At 36.9% G+C, this 15143-nt stretch overlaps 1 long non-coding RNA gene across 3 annotated transcripts in view; it reads left to right on the plus strand.

Annotated features, from left to right (window-relative positions):
- Positions 1–15143, plus strand: part of LOC140603461 (uncharacterized) — an 85725-nt gene that overhangs the window by 15789 nt on the left and 54793 nt on the right. Inside the window, exon 1 of one of the 3 annotated variants that reach the window (XR_012006442.1) lies at positions 12072–12312. The exons of the other annotated variants lie outside the window; for them this stretch is intronic. This is a non-coding gene — a long non-coding RNA (uncharacterized lncRNA). Of the gene's footprint in view, positions 1–12071; positions 12313–15143 lie in introns of those variants that run through there. 3 annotated transcript variants of the gene reach the window in all.

Raw genomic sequence — 15143 nt, forward strand, 5'->3', positions numbered from 1 at the left:
ATCATGTAAACCTAAAATACTAAGTGTGTCTCATCTTATGATTTTGTAGGACTGATAAATCTCATTTCATGATGAAAAGTTGGGGGGGGTGTGGTCATGTATGCCCATGGTGGACATGCTGTCTCTATCAAGATCCAATAGCATGTCAGGTGTTGTCTTTCAAAAGCTTTGAATTTGGGCACCTGGGGGGCTCAGTGGTTGAGTGTCTGCCTTTGGCGCCTGGCGTGATCCTGGGGTCCTTGGATCGAGTCCCACGTCGGACTCGTCCCAGGGAGCCTACTTCTCCCTCTGCCTGTGTCTCTGCCTCTCTCTCTCTCTGTATCTCTCATGAATAAATAAATAAATAAAATCTTAATGCTTAAAAAATGCTTAAAAAAAAGCATTGAATTTTCTGCAGCAGATGTAATGGACTTGCTTCAGCAGCCAGGTGTCCTGGGTATGACTCTCCTATGAATCTCGTGTCTTTGTCCATCTAATATATTTCCTCACCACCAATAACCACGAAAACCAAAGGCTTTGCCAAATTCAGTGGTGCAAGGGGCAGAGCTGCTTGCATCACAGCTTGGAGCTGCTGCAGAACAAACGCCCTTGCTAGGCTCCACTCATGGCTGTTGGCCCTTTTTACACTTTTGTAGGGCCCAGAACATTTTTCCTGAACATGTAATGTCTCCAAAACTCTCAGAAGCCCCTGGGAATCGAACTTTCTTCTTGGCAACCGGAGACATAAAAGGCCATAGTCTGTCTTTTAATTTGGAGATGTCCCAGCATTCCCCTGAAAACGTGTCACCTAAATATCTTATAGCTGTGACCTCTTCCAGCACTGCATTATGAGGGGCGAGGCGGACAGCATGTCTCTTTAGATCATAGGTTTCCAGATTGAAAGGAATATATTTGGGAGCTGCACTTAGAGAGGAAAAAAAAATACCCTGAGGAGCTGCATCTGCACCTGACCTGATTCATATGAGGACCTTCTAGACTTTTATCTGACTCTGTAATGAGACAGAACTTTGGTGGCCTATGAAAGTGGATAAATCAGTTTGCCCACGGGAAAGAATGTGCATTATCTTTGGGGGTCTGAGGGCCGGCTGTGCTGGTCAGGCTCCAGAGTGGCCCTCAATGATCCCTGCCTCCTGGTTTTCATCCTTTTGCGCGTTCCCTTAAATAGTCCCTTTTATGCAAGCACATGAAATAGGGCGAACGCACGTAGCCACTAAGATACTGCAAAAATCACCGGGCGTGACTTCTGAGGCTAAGTCATAAGAGACAAAATGATTTTCACTTTTCCCTCTTGAATCTGAGTGCTCCTGCCAACAGCCGGAGAGGAACAGAGGCTTTATTCCAGGAGCCACATGAGCTGGCCACCTCGGCAGCAGATGCTTCAGGCTTAGTAAAGCCTTTCCCTAACAACAGCTCTGGACACCATCCCAAGTACAACTTTTTGGGAGATCTTGAGACAGAAGCATGCAGCTCAAGCCACTCCTGAATTCCTGATCCGCGGCAACTTAGAAATAATAAACATTTGTTGTTTAAAGATGCAAATTCGGTTAGACATCAGTAGTTAATGGATAGAGCCACCTAAACCTAGGCTGGAAACAAAATCAGTGCACTTGATACTCAGATAGACCAACTGTAATATTTGGCAGCACATCTAATTTGGAGATCTGAAAAAATAAAAAAAATAATAATTTGGACATCTGGGGTTCCGTGGGACTCATTACATATACATCAATAAATACTGATCAAAGACTCCATCAATGGGTTTATGAGTTACCTGACCTACTGCCGTTACGGATATTAGTTACTTCAGAAGTAGAGCTGGAATTATTATTATTTTTTGAATGAGTCTTTTTTTTTCATCATAAAATAGAGCCAATAAAGTTCCCTTTTACACAACATAATTTCTAGAAACTAATCACAAAGAACAAGTTGAATTTCAAAGTTTCCTTTTTTTTTCCCCTAAATACAAGAGAAAATGAAAGCCAACTCTCAAAACAGATGGACAGAAAGGATATGGTAGGCTTTAAACTATAAAGCAAAAACTTTAAGCATGTTAATAATTATATATAACATATATATAACCCTGCTAGTCGTGCCATATATGATACAGAAATAACTATGAATCTTTGCCCAAAATTCTCAGAATGAAAGTAGTTTGGAGACAATTATGCAGCTTCCCCTCTACTGGAGAGGATATTGTTACATCTTGGTATGGAGTCCTAGAATCCTGTAATCTTCATGTAGACAGATATCTGAAGGCAAATTTAAAAATCTGCAAAATTCCTTTGAAGGTTAAATCTGCCCAAAGACCCTTAGTTTTTTTTTGTTGTTGTTGTTGTTTTTGTTTGTTTGTTTGTTTTTATTTCCCTTTCATATAGAATGACAGAGACCTTACCAAAAATGACTTTGGTTGGTTGGTTTGAAAACAAAAGAAGCCTTACAACTAAAATTCAATGTAAAGCATCACAGAAAAGATTGGGATTTTTATTTATTTATTTATTTATTTATTTATTTATTTATTTATTTATATTTTTAAGATTGGGATTTTTAAAGAAGCATTCTATCACCAGGCCTAGAAAGCAATGGAAACTCATCTGTTGTTTGCTGAAAACTAAAGTTTCCCCCTCTCCCTCGTTTGCATCTGAAGCAACAGAAGCAGAGAAAAGAGCAAATATTGTCCATCACCCTGCACATTCCAGTGTGATGAACTAGCGCACTGATGTGGGGCGAGCCCAGCCACTGCTAGCTCGCACTGAGGCCTTAAGGAGACCACAGTTAGAGGACAGAGGAGTTTCTCTGGAGAAGGTCTTGGTGGGCTGTGGTCTTTCGCCCGTGTCAAACAGGAGGAATTGAACAGGGGCACTTTGCCTTCAACTCAAGTCAGTACACAGAGGAGATTCGTGTTAAATGTCCCCTAACACATTCTGAGTTGGTCCCGTGCCTGAGAAATATGAAGGCTGGGAGCTGCAGGCGTGCTGGGAAGGCGGAGAGGGGCCCTGCCAGGAGCCAGCTACACTTCCAGACCCTGAAGAAAGGTGCCTATGTCCTCTATATGCTCTGTGTGTCACATGGACCACACTGGGGCCTTTTCAAATTAACTCCGGCCAGGAGTAATTCATGTCTTGCATAAGGTGCAGTAAGGTGCGGGCTTTAGGTCATTATGTACGTTAGTGTGTGTTTATGTGTGTGTGTGTGTGTGTGTGTGTGTGTGATCACATACAGGAATGTACATTCATTTTTAGGGGTGGAGTGTGCGATTTAAATGGACAGCCAGGGAGGAGGCATTGATCTGTCAAAACTTCTAACTGAAAAAAAAAAAAGAAGAAAAAAGAAAAAAGATTAGCATTGAGACTGTGCCGTAGCTAAAGGACATGAGGGCCAGATTATTTGGTGCTAATTCATTTAGACCTTTCCTTCATTTATGACTTCTCTGCATCCTGCATTCCAGTACCGGGGTTGTAAGATACTGGCTAGGAAGGGGGAAGGAGTAAGAGAGGACCATACAGCCCTCTTCCCCTCTTGAGGCATCACAGTCTAAGGGAACCTCAGCCTGGCAGACGGGTACAGCTTCGATGACATTCAGTGCTGAGATTAAGCCGCTCTGGATACTTCCAGTTTATTATCTAAGGCGGCTGGGGGAAGGCCCAGAATTGCCTCTATACCCAAATGTCTGGGATGAAATAGTGTACTGTTTAGGTTTGAAGAGACATGAGGCAGACTGGGAAAAATAAAGTTCTTTTCTGATTCTACCTGAATGGGTACTCTTACTACACAGAACAAAAACTTCAGGCCATACCAGACACATGATAGGTGTTCCACGCATAGCTCTCATTATTAGCTATTACTTCTACTGCATATCTTTGTGGGTATGCAATTTCAGCATGTAAAAATAAGCATCATCTTTTATTTATTTATTTATTTATTTATTTATTTATTTATTTTGCCAGCGATGACATGCATATTGGCCTAAAAATGACCACAGCAAAATGTTGTTTAACACACACGAAACCACATCTTTCGTGTTTAAATGTATTTTTGTGCAGATGGAAAAGTAATTCTTTTTTTTTTTTTTTTGGTTTGTATTTGTTTGATAAAATGAGCATCAACTTTTCCATGGGATGAAAAAGATATAATTTATGGTAAAAGCTGTTCAGATATTGTGTCTCTTTACATTAAACACAAGGGAAGAGAATGTAGTATATTCAAAGTGTTTGTAGACATTAAGGAGTCTGGCTCCCGGCCCAAATCCTACGTGTGATCATGCAGGCCTTACCCCGGGCAACGATGACTGGGCATCGCCTAGCAGATGCGGTGGCAAGCGGCTACCCCTGCCCAGTGACACACAGCCAGTGCTATTTTTTTTTCATTTTTTCATTTTTATTTTTTTTATTTTTTTTGCCAGTGCTTTTCAGGCTGGAAAGTTTCAGGCAAGGACCTGGGCCTGCCAACACCAGCTAAGCTCCTAAACATGTTTGCATCTCTAGCCCACATTTCTTCAACTCCGAGGCCTCCTTCTCAGGGGGCCCTAAGGCACTCTTCTCCAGTCTGACTCCGTCTTCTGTGGTGCTGACTCTTCCCCTGTCCATCTTTTGGCTCATCAGGTCCCTCAGGGCCTTTGTTGGGTGCTCCTCAGCAAGGGGGAGATTTATCCCACCTGTGCTGCATGTCACCTGACCCTCTTCCATTATCATTCCCTGGGGGGAAATGAAACCCTGGAGAGCTGGTGCCTTTCTGTTTTGGCCTCTTGCTGAGACTGTCACAGTAAATGAATGAAGGCCCAATTGTTACTGTCACCTTAGCTCATGATCCTCATTGACACCCCCCTCCACCCTCCCACCCCTGAATCTGGCAAAGTCAGAAGATACAGCTTTCATTAGATTCTCAATGGGGACTTTTCCCCCCAAAATGTTGAAGTTTATTGCTTGCTAAGTCTCAACCTGTCCAGGAGCTTAGCTTTTTGACCAAGATTAGAATGGATTCGATTAAGTCTATCTCAATCATAATGCAATATGTTTTTCAAGGTGCTTGTTGAAAGAGCCAAGGAAGCCCCTCACATAATGAAGCAGGTTAAGCAGCATAAATAGTAAAGGCTATGTTTCATATAATAGAGCTCAGCAGTCTGCAAATGATATTTTTTTAATCTTATTTAAGCAATAAAACAGAATATAAAGTAAATGTTGTTATTTTCATTTTATTAAAAAAAAAAAAAAACTAAAGCAAAGAGTGACTAAGGAATTTTAACAATAGTATACAACCAGTATGGTGTTTGACTCCCAAACCTTCTTCCTAGTACCTCCCATGGATGATAGAAAGAAAACTTCCCTTATATTTAGATCCTTAAGGAATTTTCCGTTTTATAACACCAGCCTCAACCAGAATATATCATTCATCTTGTAGTCTACTTTAGTAGATGAGGCACAATAAAAAGTTACCTAGGCCTAAGTATTCCTTACAGCTTTTTTTTTTTTTTTTTTTTAATTCTCACCCAGTCAACCGCCTTCCATCCCATAAACATTTTCCATAACATTTGCTCATTTAATCCTATAATGTTCTCTAGGGAAGTGGGTCACTTTTCTTGTCTATTAAATCTGAGAGTTTGTTTTCCTGATAGTAAATAATATTGTATATCCAACAAGAAATCAATTACCTTCCAAATCACAGAGTGCATTATTTCCTTTCCCACGTCCTGCTACAGCCACATGGTAATCTTGAAGGTCACCGACAAATTGATGTACACCGTGAATTATCACTTTTTGAAAGTGACAGTTTCTGCTCTATTTTATTATATTCCCTCTTCCCAATAATTTTTAACAGTGTAAGAGGCCTGCAAATACAAGTCACCAATGCCTACAGAGAAAAGTGACATCTTGGTTTAATATATAAAGCCTGGGCCTTGGAATCAGACAGACAATGATGCTAATACTAACTCAGGCCCTAAATTGCTGCATGATTTTGGAAAGATACTTCTCTGAGTCTCAATTTCTTCACTGTGAAAAAAAAAAAAAAAAGATTACTCTCACTTTACAGTTATTTTGAAAAAAGAAAAATCTAGATAATGTATCAAAAATTCCTGGCTCACTCTTTGGCAGGTAATTAAAAAAAAGGTCAAACCATTTTTGACAGCTAGGCTTATGTTAAGAGTTTTATCCCTTTCATCTGATTTGATTTCATCCTCACAGGAACATTATGAGGTAGAGATTTGTTTCAGGATGGGTAACGTCTCCATTTATTCATTTTCTAAAGAAAGTAATATACACCTTCCGTTTCTCATGTGTTTGTCAAGAGCTGTGCTGCAGACTGGATTGTGTCCTCCCCACTCCACATATTCGCTTATTGAAGCACTAACCCCCAATGTGTATTTAGAGAAGGGGATTTGGGGAGGTAATTATGGTTAGATGAGTTCATGAGAGGAGGGTCCTCATAATGGGATTAGTGGTTTTATAAGAAAAAAGGATAAAGATTGTTTTCTCTGCCATTCAAGACATAGCAAGAAGGTGGCTGCCTGAAGACCACGAAGAGGGCCTGCACCAACACCAATCTGCTGGCGCCTTGATCTTGGATTTCTAGATCTTGATCTCAGCCTCCAGAATTGTGAGAGGGAAATATCTGTTGGTTAAGCCACCCAGCCTACGGCATTGTGTTATAGCGGCCCGAGTAGATTAACCAAGCTAACATACAGTATCTTAAATAAATGCCATTATTTAAAATAATAATCATTATCTGATTTCATAAATTTATTCTAGCAGTTGAGTTCCACTTACGAGTTCTGTGTATTTTTTGACATCTCCAGCAAGTCACCATTCCCTTTTTCTCTTATGCATTGTTGTTTTCTCATAATGCCATCTAAGGGGCATACACCCCTAGAGCAGGAGCCATCTCTCTTCAACTTTTAATCTTGTGCAACCTATAGCAAAATCTCACTGGATACCTAATTGAACTAATGTAATAATGTGGATGGAAAGACATTAAGTTTTATTCCATATACTTTATACTATTTGATTATATTGGTAAGGAGAGGCATTATCACTTACTTCACTTTGAAAAATCTCATGACAAGGGACTCCTGGGTGGCTGTGGTTGAGTGTCTGCCTTCGGCTCAGGGCATGATTCCAGGGTCCCAAGGTCAAATCCCACATCGGGCTCCCTGCATGGAGCCTGCTTCTCCCTCTGCCTGTGTCTCTACCTCTCTCTCTCTCTCTCTGTGTGTGTCTCTCATGATTTAAAAAAAGAAAGAAAGAAAGAAAGAAGAAAGAAAGAAAGAAAGAAAGAAAGAAAGAAAGAAAGAAAGAAAGAAAGAAAGAAAGAAAGAAAGAGAGAGAGACTTTACCAAGATCTGGGATAATTAGGAAACTTGACTTGAGAACAACACAACCGGGAATAGCTTCTTCAGCCTGGGGACCCCTGCAGAGGGACCTTCCCACCTGGATCCCACCTGCCAGCTCCTGTGATAAAATCAAGCCTGGGTGGCATCGGACAGAGAATCCCAGGGTGGGAGGCAGCCAACCTCTTCCCTAACACTCCTGCCATTTCCTACCTGTAGAGACCCTGGAACCAGTTCTGTTTGGGAAGTAAGCAAATATCAAAACCACTGAGGATTAAGTACAGGACGGGGGGAACCTTCCTGAGTCTATTATACAAAGCCATTCATAGTAGCCTATTTCTTCATAGTATTTATTCTATATTTTCAACTTTGTTTTACAATACTTAATCTCATGCTATACGACTTTTTTCACCTGTTTTAGTGGAGTGAAACTAATGAAAATCGTACATAGGGGGACGCCTGGGTGGCTCAGTGGTTGACCATCTGCCTTTGGCTCGGGTCGTGACCCCGGGGTCCCGGGATCGAGTGCCGCATCGGGGTCCCTGCAGGGAGCCTGTTTCTCCCTCTGCCTGTGTCTCTGCCTCTCTCTGTGTGTGGCTCATGAATAAATAAATAAAATCTTTAAAAAAGTTAAAAGTTAAAAAAAACTAATAACAAACCCCTTTATGTTGTAGTAGGAGCTCATTCTTATTCATATATATAAAGAGATAGCATGTATATATATTCATATCCATATAGATCTATATATAGATATATTCAGAAATATAATATGAATATACTAAGATGGCAAAGATAGCACTCTGAATATGTTTATGGGTGAGTTTTTCTCATAAATATTTATAAATATATTTTTCAAACTTTATTATCTTGAATTATATATAAAATGACCATTAATATTCAGCTTATTTTTTCAAAGATTGTAATAGTCACCATTTTAATGAAGCTGCAAAAGAATAATTAGACCCAGAGAATTTCAATCCCATCAATGCTAATCCAGATTACATGTGGAGTCAACTGCCAAATTCAGTGACATTTACTGATTCAAAGTTTTTTTAATCATATTTTATCAAGTTCAATAGACATTAAAACTGAATGAAGCACAGGGAGGATGTTTAAAATGCTTCGAGTGTTTCTCCAATTTTAATCTCTCATCATGTTCTACTTTTGGGAAAATAAAAAAGAGATAAATCACTTTTGAATCTAGGCCATGCTTTGGGCTAGAAGAGGCTAAGCATATTGTTATTTTAGAATTCCCTCTAGAGTATAATTTGAGGTCAATGCCATTAGGTATTAGTTTAAATTACTTAATCCTTTTAAAATATATTCTCTATAGGAAGGTAATACTGAAAACCTTTAATTTAAAAACTAGGTAATTAATATAAAACAAAAAATAAAACATTTTAAAAGAAATTCAATAATTAGCATACATATTTTTCGCCATATAATATGATTTTAAAGAATATATAAATAAATAAAAATGTTAAGGCATTTACCACACCCTTTGAGGATAATTTAAATTATTAATTCAATTTGGAGATACAATATAGTATTTTGGACAGAACACAAAATAGAACAAGGGTCTGTAAAACAACAAATATCAAGTTAAGCACTTGTTGACTATGTGGCATCAAACAAGATTGGTCACTCAATTTTTTGTTTTTGTTTGCCTTATTGAGCAAGTTATTTAATTTTTCCGGAACTCAGTGTCCTCATCTGTGAAGTCGAGATGATAATGATATTTACCCCATGGGTTAGGTTCGATGATTAAATGAATTTGAATATGAAAGCAGCTAGAACAGTAGCTGGTATATAGTGTGACCTAACTGCATATCCACTACCTTTATGATTATCAGCCTAGCACTGTTTAAATCTGACATCAAAAATCTTATGTTTCTCGACTTTTGTGGGTTTTATGTCTGATTCTAAACTTTTGTGCTAATAATGCTAGAAATGTCCTGTTCTGGTCGTTTTTTTTTAGATGGTTTGCTTTGAAGGGTTGATGTCAGTATATGATTGATGCATATGCTACTGAACTGAGGCTTTTGATGTACTTAATCAATGTCATTTGGATCTCATCAATTTCTCTGTCTTAAATATTGATAAAGAAAATCTGTCCTAAAGAAAGATAACATCAGCTTAACATCTCATTCCATAATGATTCTCTTCACACCTCTTCATTGTGGTAGGAAATACTAAAAATGCTTCTTTCTCATTTCCCAGTCCTTCTCTCTGCCCTAACCCATGTGCAATTTATTCAGCTATTCTATTTTAACAGAACAATCTGTAGACAATATAAGATGGCAGGACTGAGGCACCATAAATGGATCCATAACACGCAAACAAATTCAGCTTTGAAACTTCTCTTCTCTTTCTATTTCTCCAGGCATTTTAGTTGCCTCTTTTTATTCCTGCACTCAAGGTCTTTGGCCCATAACTCCAGTGTAGGACATAAGTATTTTGTATAATTACAGTTATAACTGGATATGCTTTAACAACTGTCCAACCTCACCCAAGTACATATCAAATTATACATGTTTTTATTCTCTACTGGCTTTGTGAGTGTCAGAATTCTGTAACAATTTTACTAGTTTTCTAGAAATTTGGTTGGAAAGATTGACTAAACAGAGGACATTGATTACACTGGCTTTGCTTTTGCAGTTGCCTTTTGCTCATTCTACAGAATAAGAGTTGGCTTGACTCATCTACAAGCACATTGTTCATTTGAATGGTGTGGAGTTAGCTCAACTTCTACAAAATGCCTTGGCTTTGACCCCAGACTGTATTTGGTCCTCTCTGCTTTCTCAGGACTCCTCATCTCCAGCTTCTCCCAGTTTGTTTCCCCTTAAGATATGTCACATTTTCTCCCCTCTCCTTTAGCCCTGATGATGTACGTCTGGGTCTAGGGAGTCTGGAGCAGTATTTTAATTTCTTTTCTCTATGCATTCTTTGTCTGTCATAGCCCTTGATTCACTTAGGCCTTCTTTTACTGTACTGAAGAACCCACACTCAAATAAAATACAAATTAAAACCAAATATTGTCCCCATTGTTCTTCTTGGCGTCCCCTATCAAAATGTTAACTTTCCTCAAGGAATAATGGGTGACTAAGAATAATTGGAGAAGAGGCAAATAGATGAAAAGTGAGAAAGGTTCAATGGTTCATAGTACAAAGTATTATTTGCTAAACAACCATTTATGCATCTATCACCATGCATATCCAGTGAGCTCCCCCATTGTCTATCTGCATAGCACAACTAGCACAATGCCTGGCTGGCTGTGACAAGACGCAGAGGATACCTGCATTCAACGAATACAGTTAATCTGCATTTATCTAACTTTATGCTTAAATATATATATTCATTCTTCCATTTGAACTTTGAAATATTTTTAAACATTTTAAAAATAAGAGCAGGAATGTATAAGTAACAGCAGACTTAAAACCTTATGATTCCTAAAGCCTTATTGATTCCAAGACAAGGAACATCTTCATCAAATTCTATAATAAATTAAGCTCAGTAGAAAAGCTGTTGCATCCTGTCCTCTCCTGCATGTGCAGGAAGCCAAGAGCTTTAATTAGTGGAACGTTTTGGCAGCTATTCTTCCCAATGATGTTTTTCCTTGTGATGTCTGATTGTCTTGTCCTCTATGCTTAGCTGACGCTGAAATGGTCATTGTGTGCACGGACACAGAGCTCCTACCGCTCCCCCTTGGGACTTCCTCTGTCCGTAATTTGTTCATCATTTGTCTTCCTTCTTTCTTTGTTCTCTCTGTCTTTTTGTCTTTCTGTGTGTGTGTCTCTCTCTCTGTATACACACATACATGCACACCCTCCTGGTGCTGTTTCTCTACAGACTCCTGATTAATACAAGATTAAAGTAATTATTGTGATTGCACAAAAACAATTGCATTTTACCAATGTTAGTATTTTGGCTGGTCTCTCAGCAAGTCTGGAATCATAAGATCTAGAATGAGAGAGGAACTTCGAACTAATTTAGTGCAAATCTCCACCTATACATCATTGTTACAAAGTATAATAAGGGCCAAATGGTTCACATGTATTATATATAATCTTCACAACAACCCAGGATGATATCCAATGCTACATATGGGAGGAGGAAGCCCAAAGAAGTTAAGGTCTCCAAGATGACCTGGGGAGTAGTTGTTGAGTCAGTATCTAACTTAATACTGTTTGAACCCAGAGACTACTGCCATTCTGTTTGGTCAGATGACAATTCTTTAATGCAATTCCTAAACGCTTGGACATTTTCTGTGATGCCAAGGGCATTAAATGACAACTGATATAAATATATATTATATATACTTATATGTATAATATATTTATACATTATAATATCATAAACATTATATTATAATATTTATAAAATAAATATATATTATGATATTTATAATATATTATTATATTTATATATGAATGTATATTTATTTATTTATTTATTTATTTATTTATTTATTTATTTCTATTTTAAGCTTTGTTAGAAAAGTCTTCCACGTTTTGACTGGTATCTCACCATTCTTTTGCTCTTTGTAGCTGCATTTGCATATCAGCACTTTAAACACATTTAAACTAGCTGTTTGGCTCAAAGTATTTCACTTTCTTAAAGAAATGTTTTGTCAGAAGAAACAATAGCCAGATTCCTGTCCTTCTGATTTTTTTTTTTTACCAGTGTTCTCTAACTAGCTCTAACTCTCTAACTACCAGTATTGTTTTGTGGCTTCTTGTTTCTAGGACCAGGGATAAGAAGGACGATATAACAACTGGACTTTGTATAGATTGGGGAAAGATACTTGGAGGTTTTTACTGCTTGACTTGAGGAAAATGGAGAACAATAAATTAGATCATTGCCTTCAAAACCAAAGTATGGGAGAAAATATTGTGCTTAGGCATTAACATTTCGTTAAAAAAGAGGAACCTAGTGACCAGGAGATGACCGGGGAAATTTAACATGTATGACTGCATTATAACAACAATTTAAAGGTAAATAATAAAGTTATGAAATGTACTTATAATTTTTAATTCAAGCCAATTTTCACTCTTATCTCTTACATAAAAAGAAAATAAATATTTATTTGATTTTTCTGTTTTTCTTATAATCAATTTTATCAAAATAAATATGGGTATGATAAATCATATGACTTTTGGTAGAAAGTTTGATAAATGTATACACTAATATAATGACCACCTCCATCATGATTTAAAAAACAGGAAGTTTCCTGACACCTGTCTGCACTTAATCCCCACTCAACTTCTGCCCTGATAACTATTTTTTTTAATTTTTAAATATTTTATTTATTTATTTGTGAGAGACACAGAGAGAGGCAGGGACATAGGCAGAGGGAGAAGCAGGCTCCCTGTGGGGAACCCCAATGAAGGACTCGATCCTGGGACCCCGGGATCATACCCTGAGCCGAAGGCAGATGCTCAACCACTCAGCCACCCGGGTGCCCCTGCCCTGGTAACTATTAACCTAATTTCTATCACTATAGATGTTTTTTGCCACTTCTAAATATTCATATAAATAGAAATATACAGTAGTCTCTGATAGCGGCTCCTTTTAATCAACATACTGCCTGTGAGATTTGTTCATGTTATGAGTTGATTATTCCTTCTTATCATTGAGCAGTATTTCTTTGTGTTACCTCATCACAATTTGTTTATTATTCACCTGTTCATGGAACTTGAATTGATTACATTTAGAATATTACAAGCAAATTTGTTATAAATAATTAGGTATAGGACTTTTGTGTACCTATGTTTATAAGTCTGCTAGGTAGATCCCTGGCAGTAAAGTGACTGGTTATACAATTACTGCCTGACTAAATTTATAACAATCTTCCAAACTGGTTTTCAAAGTAGTTGTACCATATTCACACTGTGATCAGCAGTTTAGGATGGACCAAGCTGCTCCATGTCCTTGCCAACAATTTTTATTTTAGCAATTTTTGCGTGTGAAATGAGAATTGAGTTTTAATTTACTTTTCCTGAACTTTTAATGGTTTTGAATATATATTTAACCACTTTGTTGAGGTATGATTGATATTCAGAAAACTGTGCATAATTTAATGTATACAAATTGATCAATTGGGAGATAAATATAAGTCTGTGAAACTATCACAAGTCTATTCCATCAACATATTCATTGCCTCCAAAAGTTTTCTCTTAAACTCTTTGTTTATTATAATTATTTTTTGTGAAAGGAACACAACATAAGATCCACATTCTTGGCAAATTTTTAAGTATTTAATACATAGATTATTAACTATATCAATTAGTTAATCTATTATTAACTGTAGGCTCTCTGCTGTACAGTACATCTTTAGGACTTATTCGTCTTGCATAAATGAAACTGCGTCCATTGAACATCTTTTTATCTCATTGGCCTTTCATTTATATTCTTTTGTGAAATGCCTGTAGAAGTCATCTGCCAGGTATTTATGATGTTACTCGTCTTTTTATTAATGACCTATAGGAGTCCCTTATATATTCTAGATACATGTCCTTTGTCCTTTATTTGCAATCTGAATATTTTCTCATCTGTAGCTTGTTTTTATATTCCTTTATTGGTGTCATTTGAAAATAGAATTAAAAAACTTTTTTACAAAGTCTAATTCATCACTTGTTTTAATAGTGTTTTTGTGCTGTTCCATTTTTAAAGATTTTTTTCTTATGTTTTCTTCTAGATGTATTTTGGATTTCACTTTTAAGTTTAGGTCTATGGCCAATTTAAAGTTAGTTTTTCAGTATGATGTGAAGCTGGGACTGAGGTTCTTTTATTATTATTATAGATGTCCAATTCTTTTATCACCATTTGTTGAAGAGTATCCATTTTGAAAAGAGTATAATTTCTCCTCTGAATTTCCTTAACAGCCTTTTTGGAAAATCAATTGGCCAGAGACATGTGACTCTCTTTCAAGGTGTCAATTCTGTTTCATTGATCCTTATCTCTTTTCATCACTGTACTACTATCTTAATGTCTGTAGCTTTATAGTCTTGAAATTGGGCTGTATAAATCCTTCAACTTTTTTTCAAGTTCATTTTAGCTATTCCAGGCCCACGGAGTTTTCATCTGAATTTTGCTACCAGCTTATCATTCTTTCCAAAAATAATCCTGTAATGGTTAAATAGCATTTATAGGCCAATTTGTGGAAAATTTACATCTTAACACTATCGAGTCTTCCGAATCATGTACATGGTATGAAAATATTCAATAGCTTACCTTTAATATGAGGCTATCTGATATTTTAATAAAAGTTCTATGTAAAATGAGGAGGTTATCATCTGTTGTAATTTTCTTAGTGATTTTATCATGAATATGGATGAATTCAGATTTATTTTTACAATGAATGTTTTGAGTCCTTTATCTCTTATTTTGTTAAAATACTGATATAAGTTGATTAATTTTCAAATATGTAAGTAACCTTTTATTACTGGGATGAAACTCACTGGGACATAATATTACCAATTATTACTAGATTTTATTTAATGAAATTTTGTTGAGGATTTTTGCACTTGTGTTCTTTAGGCCTCTGGTCTCTATTCTATTTTTGTAATATATGTATGGGGCTAAATTTAGTAGCAGGCTTATGCTGACTTCACAGTGAGCTGAAGTGTGTTGCCCCCTGTACTTGATGAAAGCGTTTGTATAAAAATTTACCTGAAATTTTGCTTAAATTTTATTTCAGTATTTTTGAATGCAAATAGTTTTACTTTTTCCCTTTTATTTTTATTTTATAAATTTAATTTTATGTTTTTTTTAGAGAGATTGAGAGCATGCAAGTTGGAAGAGAAGCAGAGGGAGAGAGAAAGAG

Source organism: Canis lupus, chromosome 14 (assembly GCF_048164855.1).
Source record: "Canis lupus baileyi chromosome 14, mCanLup2.hap1, whole genome shotgun sequence".
Taxonomy (NCBI): Eukaryota; Metazoa; Chordata; class Mammalia; order Carnivora; family Canidae; genus Canis; species Canis lupus.